Here is an 11114-nt window from a genome sequence, read left to right on the forward strand (position 1 = left end):
TAAGCAATATACCATAAGTGTATAGCTTACCAAATTTTCTAGAGTGCTTCATTGCATCCTTAACCTTATGGATTTGCAAACTTTGAGGAGAAAAAGTGAGATTAAATTAACATTTAGTGCTATGATTAAGCTTCCAGTAGATTGACATACATACATCATGGCTTATGACCCATTTGGCACATACACTCATGTGACATTAGATTTGACACCCTTTACATGTTTTCATCCCCCTTAATTCCCAAATGGTTGCACCCTTCATCACTTGTTTTTTTCCTATCATCTAACTTCTACATACAAAGAAGGTCCACTCTAGATGCCTTTATACATTAGGCCACCATGTTGAGTTGACTTAAAACTTTACACAAGGGTAGGACAGGGTTACAACACAAGGCTATAGCCATGCCCTTTTCACAATGTTCTAGAAGAGGTGCTTCTTCCTTCATGGAAAGCATCCTTCTCTCCATATTTGACACTTCTATCCATATTTGACCATCACATTCACCGCCTCGGGTCTCTTCTTATGCCATCATGCCCCACTTTCCCAAATGATGGCATGTGATCTTTGTCTTTGGTCCTTTGTGGAAGAAGGCTTTCTCCTCATCGGATTCAGCCATTGTAGCCTTGCTTTTGATTTGTTACTCCTCCATGAGTGCCGCATGTATACCTTCAAATTTTGGTTCCAAGAGGTTCTTAAATGTGAACACTAGTAGCCCAACCTCTTCTATGCTCTCTTTAGTAGGATGTCTATGGTCTTCCTCCTCTTCTAATAGTTCTCTAATACCTGCCAATGGTTACACTATTCTTTTCATTTTATTCACGTGTAGAGAATGACTCATTAGTTTTCATTTCAAGAACTTTTAAGACAAGTTTTTGAGTTCTTTCCCTTGGCTCCAAAAATCTTTTCTAGTGGCTTTCAATGTACCTTTGTCAACAATGTGATAAATGAAAGCATCTCCCAAACCTAATGCAATAATAGCTAATGCCTTTTCATCTTTACGAAGCCACAAATTCTTCCCATCCTTATGTTGTAGACACTTCACTCTTCCATTTACAATCCTCTGTAAACTATCCTTCATCAAAACATATTTTATTTTTCAGCTGCCATTTGTGAAAACTTTCTCTAAACTTCTCAATGAGGAATGAAGTAGCCATGCTAGTGTAATGAATGGGGGTCTCAGCATTTGATTACTCTCAAGGCTAGTATCTATCCTTTTACAACAAGAAGTGGATTAAGCTAGATTTGCATTGTTATTATCTTGTCATTAACTTAATCACTTTTTCTCTACTTTTATTATGCAAGTATGATTAGGTTAATCCACTTCCATCCACCTTAGTGAGCTCCTAACTTAATTTTCAAGTTGATATCAGACCCTATCACCATTGCCTAGCCAATCTAGATAATTAAACTAGCAATTAGTAATTAGTACTAATCTCTTTACTAATATCACATTTACTCCCTATGTAAACTAGGTCAACTCTCATTATTGGAGGAGTTATACTATTAATTAGAGTTTGTATACGTGTGAAGCCACTGGTGATCACCTACAGTGTTGGAAACAGGGTTGCAAGAATACGCACGTATACACGCACGCGCACGCACGCACGCACATAGAGCGGAGAAGCTCAAGGGAGCACACAATGAGATGATGTGGGTATTTGGAATGAAAACGCGAGCAAATACACGGCTTGATAGATAATGGATGTGTGCTATACAAAGATGATAAGTATATCCGAAAATGGGTGTATACTAGCACAAGGAAAAAACCTTCTAAAGAGGGAAAAAGTGTCCCGGCTGGTCCTAGTATGTTCACACACATCACTACCGAATATGGCTACAAAGCCCCCCTAGGAGTGATGATGTGAACAAGGGGTGAGTTGACACTAAAAGTATAGAGATGTGCCATGCTCTTTGGACTATGAGAGAGCCCAACTAATCCCCAAATGGAAGTAAGTTCAAAACTTTGTGAAAAGCTTCAAACTTCTCTCGTGAGGAGAGAGCCTTCGTAAATAAATATGCCATGTTGTCCTGTGTTGTCACATAAGCCAAGATGATTTTTTTTATAGAGCATCTCTCCTTGGCATAATGATAATGCACTTAATTGTGCTTTGTGCGAGCATGAAAAACTAGATTCCTCACAAATGCCATAGCGCTCTGACTGTTAATAAAGATGGTAGTGGCTAAAGACTTGCTAATACCGAAATTAGTAATAAGGCGTCTGAGCCAAACACACTCAACTGTAGTTGTAAACGCTGGTCTGTACTCAGCTTCACAACTAGAAGTGGCCACAATTGGTTGCTTCTTGTTGAGCCATGATATACATGAATCACCAAGGTGAAAGTAAAAACCACTCGTGGACACTTGTGTGTCATAACATCCAGCCCGGTCTAAGTCTGCAAATGCATGTAGTTGTGATTTACCCCCCTTGGGATAAAACAATCCAAAGTGTGTGGTGCCTTTTAGGTAACGGAACACCCATTTGATAGACTGCCAATGCTTTGTGCTTGGGCTATGCATAAATCTTCTCAATACTGCGACCTCATAGTGAATGCCAAGTCTGGTGTTACATAAGAAGACAAAGCATCCAGCCAATAGCTTATTGGTACAGGCCGCCGCATCAAAAGGGTCACCTGCATCTTCAAGAATAAGTTGCAAATCAGTTTTCGTAGGTGTAGCAATAGGTTTGCAGTCTTCAAGATTAAACCTCTTCAACAATGCCTCTATGTATTGTGTGTATCAAGCATAAAAATGCCATGATTGCACTGCCGAAACTCAATCCCAAATAATTGTGCAACGGGCCAAGATCTGACATTTCAAAAGACCTCTATAAATTAGCTTTAAAAGGTGATATGATCATCATTAGGGCATGTGAGCAACATGTCATCAACGTATAGCACAATGACCAAAATTTCATCTTCAGCCCTCTTAACGTAGAGGGTAGTATTAGTAGGACTGTTGCAAAAACCTTGTGCAACCAAATATATATGTATCTTCTGATACCAGCTTTAGGAGCTTGCTTACCATACAAAGCTTTTTTCGATTTGTATACTTTTGATTCATTTCTGAATAAAACAAAACCACGAGGTTGAGATACATAGACCTCCTCATGCAAATCTATTCAAAAAAGCAATTTTGATGTCCAATTGATATATATTCCAATCTTTATGTGCTAAAAATGCAATGATGCAAAGGTCTCACCATAGTCAATGCCTTTTTGTTGTGCATAACTTTTTGCAACAAGCCTTGCTTTATGTCGCTCGACACTACCATCAGCTTTATGTTTAAGCTTATAAATCCATTCATGCCAATGGCCTTCTCTCCATGAGGTAAATCAGACAACTCCCAAGTATCATTTTTGAGTAAAGCATCATATTCAAATTGCATAGCACTCATTTATTATTCTGATTTCTTTGCTTCATTAAAGGAGGCAAGTTTCTCTTCATTACATAAACTTGCAACAATAAGAGCATGACTTGTGTCAAAATGGGATACGTGATGAGAACTTGCACGTGTTCTGCTAAGTAAAGGAGTGGCTAATTTACTGTTACTTAGTGTTTGCACCAGCCATTTTGGCATACTTTTTGACTTCTCAATTTCTCTTCTTTCCTTATCAACTACATCATCCACATTTGCCTCATTAATAGACTCATATGTGGGTTGAAAGACATGCTATTTTTTAACCCGTGTGAAGTGATTTTTAGCATTTCTTTGAGTACTCAAATTCTCTACATCAATGTGTCCTACATTGAACAATGGAAGGACAGTGTCGAATATGTCTTGTTAACATATATTTTGTTGTTTTTTACACAAGCAAGGGCTAAATTGCATCCTCCACACATAATACATCTCTACTCACAAGAATCTGCTTGGTAGTAGGATAATAGAGATGGCAATCTTTACTTTCCAAGTTGTACCCCACATAAATACATTTAACAGCCTTATTGTCAAGCTACTGAACAAAGTGCTTAAAGAACATAAAAACCTCCGATTTCTATTTCAATGCATATATCCAAGTATGTCTACAATAATCATTAATGTGTGTGATAAAATAGAGATAGCTCCCAATAGATGGTGTCCTCATAGGACCATATATATCACTGTGTATAAGCTGTAATTTTTGACAGCTCTAGTTGAACCATCTTTGGGAAATGATGCCCGTTGCATTTTTCCAATTATACAGTCCTCACAAACATGTTTCATAGGGACTTCAAGATGTGGTAGCTCAAACACCATGTCATGCTTATGTAAACGCAATAAATTGCCAAAATTCAAGTGATCAAAGTTTGCATGCCATAGCTTAGCATAACCCATTGCCTTAGTGGTAGAAACTATACATACAACATGCTTTTATCTTTCATATGTATCTAGCATGTAAAGGCCATGAGCAAAGTACTAGAAGAAACAATTATATTTCCATTACTACGATTATGAACAATACATATGTCATCCACAAACTGAACTACTAAGCTAGCCTTAGTAATGGCAGAGAAAGATAATAAGTTCTTCTTGATCCTTGGTACATATAATACATCTAAGAGCGTGATTGTTCCATCATTTTTAGCAGTGATAATGATTGTACACCAACTCCTTTTACATGATATGAGGAGTTATTTGCATATGTAACATTGTTTTTTCGTGGAGCAAATTCAAGTGATGAGAACAAACTGTGACGATGAGAAGTAATGTGTTTACTAGCACTACTATCAAAATACTAGACATATACATCTGTAACAGCCATGTATACATCCTTATGCCAAGGGTCAAAACTACACTGCATAATGAAAGCCCGATCATCATGTGCATAGTTTGTAGATTCTCTATTTTCTACATAAGATGCTGACGCATTAGCTACAACCATACATGAGTATTTCTTTTTCTCCTTCTCTAGACACTTCCTTCATTGATTAATGTAGTGACCAGGTTTCCTGAAATAGTTGCATTTTCTCTTTTTCTTTGGCTTATCACCTTCCTTGTATGCATGCTTGCCCGATGACTTTGATTTCACATTGTAACTACCCTGAGGAAAGGATTTACCTTTGCCTCTGTTGATTGGCAGCAAAAGTCCGATCTCTTGTATACATGACATATCTGTTTTGCCTGGATTTCTCTTGTTTGCAAGAGCATATAAACCAGCTCCTCAAACTTCAAGGCATTTAGATTGCCTTTCATCATCACGAGTCTGATGGTACAAGAAAAACTTTGATATGAGTTCGGTAACGCATTCAAGATAGTAGCACCAATGAACTGTCAGGATATACTTCATCAACGGCTAACTACTTCCTAAAATCCTTGATTTTTCTATAAAAAAACTATCCATGAAGTCTCCCTTATTCATATGCTTTGACTCTAATTGCTTGTGTAGATAAGCAATACGTACTTTATTACGTACCTGCTGGTACAATGATGAAAGTGCATCCCAAGCATGTTTAGTAGGCATGCATGACTGAATGTGACGAATGATACTTCTTTTGTCTGACAAAGCAAGCAACGCATGTGCTTGAGCATCTCTTCCATCCCACTTTGTTTGTTCCTCGTAATGCACCATGTGAAACTGAGTCCATGTTTGCAGATATACCTTTTGCATCATGTTCATCAGAGAAACCATGCCATTTCTCAGTACCAACCACAACATTGCAACCAAGGTGCCTTCTAATAGGACCACTGATAATGGAGACCTATAAGGTGTTTGAAAGAAATGCAAAGTAAAGTGGGTAGAGGTTTTACTCGTAAGATGTAGAGATCAATGTCACTGAAGTGTAGCTTGCAGACAAGATCCGATGTCTAATGATGCTTTCACGTGTATCCACATACTCGACTCTAGTAGGTCTGATAGTACTGCTCTAGAATCTGATGAAGAACAGTGCAAATCTGGTCCTCGAAGATATTTATAGAAAAACCAAAAATCACACGAACGGTCCTCAAAACGCGTCCGGAATGAAAATCTGATTAAAAAACTTTAGTACAAAGTATTGTGCATACTTTCAAGTCCTCTTTCTTCTCGCAAAAGGGCTCCTTGATTCGATTCAAGAAGACAGGCGACTCGGGGTGAAGGGTTAGTAGCAGGCATCAATAGGGACGAGGAGCGTATGCTTTGATACTACCAAATGTTGGAAACTGGGTTGCAAGATTACACACACACACACACACACACACACACACACACACACACACACACACACACACACACACACATAGAGTGGAGAAGCTCAAGGGAGAACACAACGAGATGATAGATAGATAATGAATGTGTGCTGTACAAAGATGATAAGTATACCCCAAGATGATTGTATACTAGCACGGGGAAAAAAACCTTCTAAAGAGGGAAAAAGTGTCCCGACTGGTCCTAGTGTGTTTACATACATTACTACAGAATCTGGCTACATACAACATCACAACAAACATCAAGATTGAAGCAATCCGAAAGCTCCCAGGAAAAGTTGGGAAGTCTTAGCCAATTTTCAACCTGTCTTGGAGGGCTTGTTTTCATCAAATCTAGAGAATCATTTGCAAATTGAAACTATACATGGTGTCTAGTTGCTAAGAGTGAAGTATTTATTGCTTCAAATATCATATGTAATGAGTGATTTTCAATAGCTTATTCAATTCTAGAATTTTTGCTAGTTAGAAACATTAGTGCTAATGACAACGATGTTTAAGAGCAATGGAGGTCAAACTGCTAATCGGGGAGTTTTTCTTACTCTATCCATCATCATTTCTCACTTTTCCCTTGATTTGGTAGCCTAAATCCACACTTTATTCTAGGATACAATTTTACAGTTGACAATTTTGTGGTTGAGTTTGAAATCCACACTCCATTCTTTAATTACAATTAATAATTTTTGGGGTTGTTGAGTTTGAATGATTATTTAGGACACACACACACATTTACATTAGATTGGGTGTCTTTTAATAGGTTATATTAAATCATCATTAGAAGGTCCTTACTTTGCTGAATCCATTTCCTAATCTATCCCTTATATGGCTTCCTTAATTGTAGCTTCCACCTCCCTTGATATTGGAGGCTCCTTTAATGCTCATAGTTGATTATTATGCACCTACTAGCCCATGTGTCCTAGGTGTCTTCTTTTGATGCTAGCGTGGGATCGTTCTTACCCACCCATTTGTCCCATCTACTCACCTGACGTTTGATTTGACACCCTTAACATATTTTCTTAAGGTTATATGCTCCCCCTTGATGCCCAAATGGTTGCACCTTCCATCACTTTGTTTTTAAAACTATCCTCTCAAGTGGTGAGTTCCTATAATCTAGCATGTGCTAGAGTTTACATACAAATAACGTCCACTCTAGGTTACTTTATACATTAGGCCACCATGTTGACTTGACTTGAAACTTTGCATAAGGGTAGGATAGGGTTACAACATAAGGTGAGAGCCATTCCCTTTTTACAATGTTCTACTGGAAGAGGTGCTTTGATATTTTCCTTCATGGGAAGCATCGTTGTCATCCTTCTCTCCATCTTTGGCAATCACGTTCAATGCCTTAGCTCTCTTCTTATGGAAACAATATTTAGCCATATGCCACACCTTCCCCACAATGGTGGCATTCCTTTGAGGAAGAAGGTTTTCTCCTCACATGATGTAGCCATTTTAACCTTTGAGAAAGAAGGTTTTTCCTCACGTGACGTAGTCCATGAGTGCCGCCTCTAAACCTTCAAATGTTAGCTCTAGGAGTTTCTTGAGTGTAGTTGCCCAAACTCTTCCATGGACATGCTCTTTAGTAGGATGGCTATGGTATCCTCCTCTTCCTCCTCTTCTAATGGTGCTCCAATACTTGCCAATTGCATTATGCTTTTCATGTTGTTCACATGTGTAGGGAATGACTCATTAGTTTTCATTTCAAGACCAAAGAATTGGATTTTAAGACCAAATTTTGAGTTCTTTCGCTTGGCCCCAAAAGTGTTTCTAGATCATCCCAAGCTCCTTTGGATGTACCTTTGTCAACAATGTGATGAATGAAAGCATCTCCCAAACCTAATGCGATAATAGTTAATTCATATTTATTTAGCCACAAATTCTTCCCATCCTTATGTTGTGAACACTTCTCCCTTCTACTTACAATCTTCTATAAACTATTCTTCACCAAAACATATTTATTTAGCCACCACAAATTCTTCCCATCCTCATGTTCTAAAAACTTCTCCCTTCTACTCACAATCTCCTATAAACTATCCTTCACCAAAACATATTTGATTTTCACCTACCATGTGTGAATAATGCCTTTTCATATTTACTAAGCCACAAATTCTTCCCATTCGCATGTTGTGAACACTTCTCCCTTCCACTTACAATCCCCTATAAACCACCAAAACAGATTTGTTTTTCACCTGCCATGTGTGAAAATATTCTCCATTAAACTTCTCAATGAAGAATGAATTAGCCATGCTCATGTAATGAAAGGGGGTATTAGAACTTGACTATTCTCAAGGCTAGTTTCTAACCTTATACAACAAGATTTAATGCAATGGCCAATGCAATAATCACTCAAACTCAACAACCCCAAAAACTATTAAATGCATAATTGTACCTTGGAATGTAGGAATTTGAGCTACCAAATCAAGGGGAAAGTGAGAAACGATGATGGATAGAGTTAGATAAACTCCCTAATTAGTGGTTTGATCCCTCAACTACTCAAATACACCAGTCATTAGCACTAAGTAAGGCCTATGATTAGCAAAATTTTTAGAATTGAGTAGGTTGATGGAAATCACCATTACAGAGGATATTTGAAGCAATAAATACTTTAATATTAGCAAGTAGACACCACGTATACCTTCAATTTTCAATTAGACACACCATACATACCTTCAATTTGCACATGTTTTGTTCGGGTTTGATGAAAACAAGCTCTCCATGCTAGGTTGAAACGCAAGAGCTTCTGGATTGCTTCAATTTTGATGTTTGTGGTGTTGTGGGTTCCAATGGCTTTTGACACTTTGTATAAATCTCAAATTAGTAGTAGAACTCCTCCAATGATGATATTTGAGCCAATTTGCAGAGGTGGGCGAAGATGGGATTAATGATGAGATTATTACTAATTAGTAGTTGCTAGTTTAGTAGTAGTTTAATGAGCCATTTATTGGTAGGAAATCGTGGTAGGCTTTGATATCGACTAAAAAATTAAGTTTGGAGCTCACTAAGGTGTATAGAAGTGGATTAATCTATAAATACTAGCATAATGAAAGTAGAGAAAAAGTGATTAAGCTAATGACAAGATAATAACAAGACAAGAGGTTAGATCCAACACATTTGCATTAGATTGAGTGCCTTTAAATAGAATGGAGTACATCATCATTAGCAACTTTCTTTGCTTAATTGATTTCCTAACAAGCCCTAATATAGATCCCTTGAATGTAGCTTCCACCTCCGTTATTCAAGGCTCCTTTAATGCTCATAGCATTATGCACCTAGGCACCTTCTTTTGATGCTATCTTGGGCTAATTTTTACCCATGTACATCATGGCTTTTGACCCATTTGGCCCATCTCCTCATGTGACAATATATTTGACACCCTTCACATATTTTCCTAAGGTTACATGCTCCCCCTTAATGCCAAAATGGTTGCACCCTTCACTTGTTTTTCAACATACCCGACTACCCAGACACAAAGTCCACACCCTTCTAGAATAATAAAAGAGAAGGGCACATGTAAAGGGATTTGAATTCACACCACCAAAGAAGACGCCCAAGTGTGTGATCGCTATGTTAATAGCTCATGAATGTGGATGACAATTTTCAATACATACATGAATAATCCAGAGTTGAGTAGTCTAGATATGACTGGCTAATCAACATGGTGATGGTCTTCTTTTGGTGGTCATCAAGGAATTCACTAGAAAAAAATGAGCATTGGATTATAGTCCCTAAACAATGCTAGTTTTGGCCATCTATTACAATAATATATATTCTCTCTCTACGTACTTTCTTAATTTATTCTCATTATAATAGCCCAAGATGGCGATCACTTCCTTTGAATGCATTGGAACTTGAAAACTTATTACTTCTCATCCACATGAGAATGGTTTACACACGCACGCACGCACGCACGCACGCACGCACATATACATATATTATTATCTCTAAAAAAATTATTTTCTTAAAAAAAAGGTTTGAGTACATAATTGGATAATTTGTTAATCTTAACTCAACTGTAGGGACAATACCAACCACTATGTCAACTAAATGCCAAGCCATCACACTTGCCATTTTGGTTTTAACTCGGAGTCGGTTAAAAACAAGGTCTATGGACAGTGGCTATTCCCATGATTAGTTCTAGATGGGTTACTAGACTACGACTATAACTCGGCAAAAAGAAACTTCACTTTCGATATCTTCCTACAGGAATAGTTGGATAACTTCTAAGTTGCTTTTTATCCTCTTACTCAAAATATTCATTGGATCTACAAATACCCAAGAGCATGATAGATATTCAAAAACATATGAATGGTACCTAGCAAAACACAATAAATGTAAAGAATCTCTTCTAAGTTCCTTTTTATCTCTTCTTACTCAAAATGTTCATTAGTTAGATCTACAAATACCCAAGAGTATGAGAGATATTTAAAAGCATATGAATGGTACCTAACTAGCAACAATAAATGCATAGAATCTCTTCTTCCAAAAAATACAACAATAAATTCAGAGAATCTCTTGTTGTTCCAAAAAAGTGTAAGTAGAGGCGGCCCCGCCAGGATGAGGGCTGGCGAACCCATTGTACATGCTTATAATCAACCCATCAAGGGTAGGTACCTAATGAGGCCCCCAAGACTTGAACACAAGACCTTGGGAGTAGAGACCAACGCTCTACCAGATGAGCTAGCACTCGTTGGTGTGCGTGTGTTTCTAAAAATTTTCTGTACATTCGAAAAAAAAGTGTAAGTACTCATTTACTTCTCTAGTAAAAGCAAGTGCTCTTAGTTATCTTCTCACAAAAAGAGTCGTGCACTCTCATCTATTTTTGAACCAAAAAAGTATAATAGAATCTAAATTTGTACGGTGCACTGATTAAAAGGAATATATTTTTGACATAAGTGTACTTTCTCTTAATCTCCCATCCTTTTAGTTTAACTCATACAAATATTATTCCTATATGCATTAA

The sequence above is a fragment of the Cibotium barometz genome, chromosome 61, assembly GCF_041138505.1.
Source record: "Cibotium barometz isolate CiBa-2024 chromosome 61, ASM4113850v1, whole genome shotgun sequence".
NCBI lineage: Eukaryota > Viridiplantae > Streptophyta > Polypodiopsida > Cyatheales > Cibotiaceae > Cibotium > Cibotium barometz.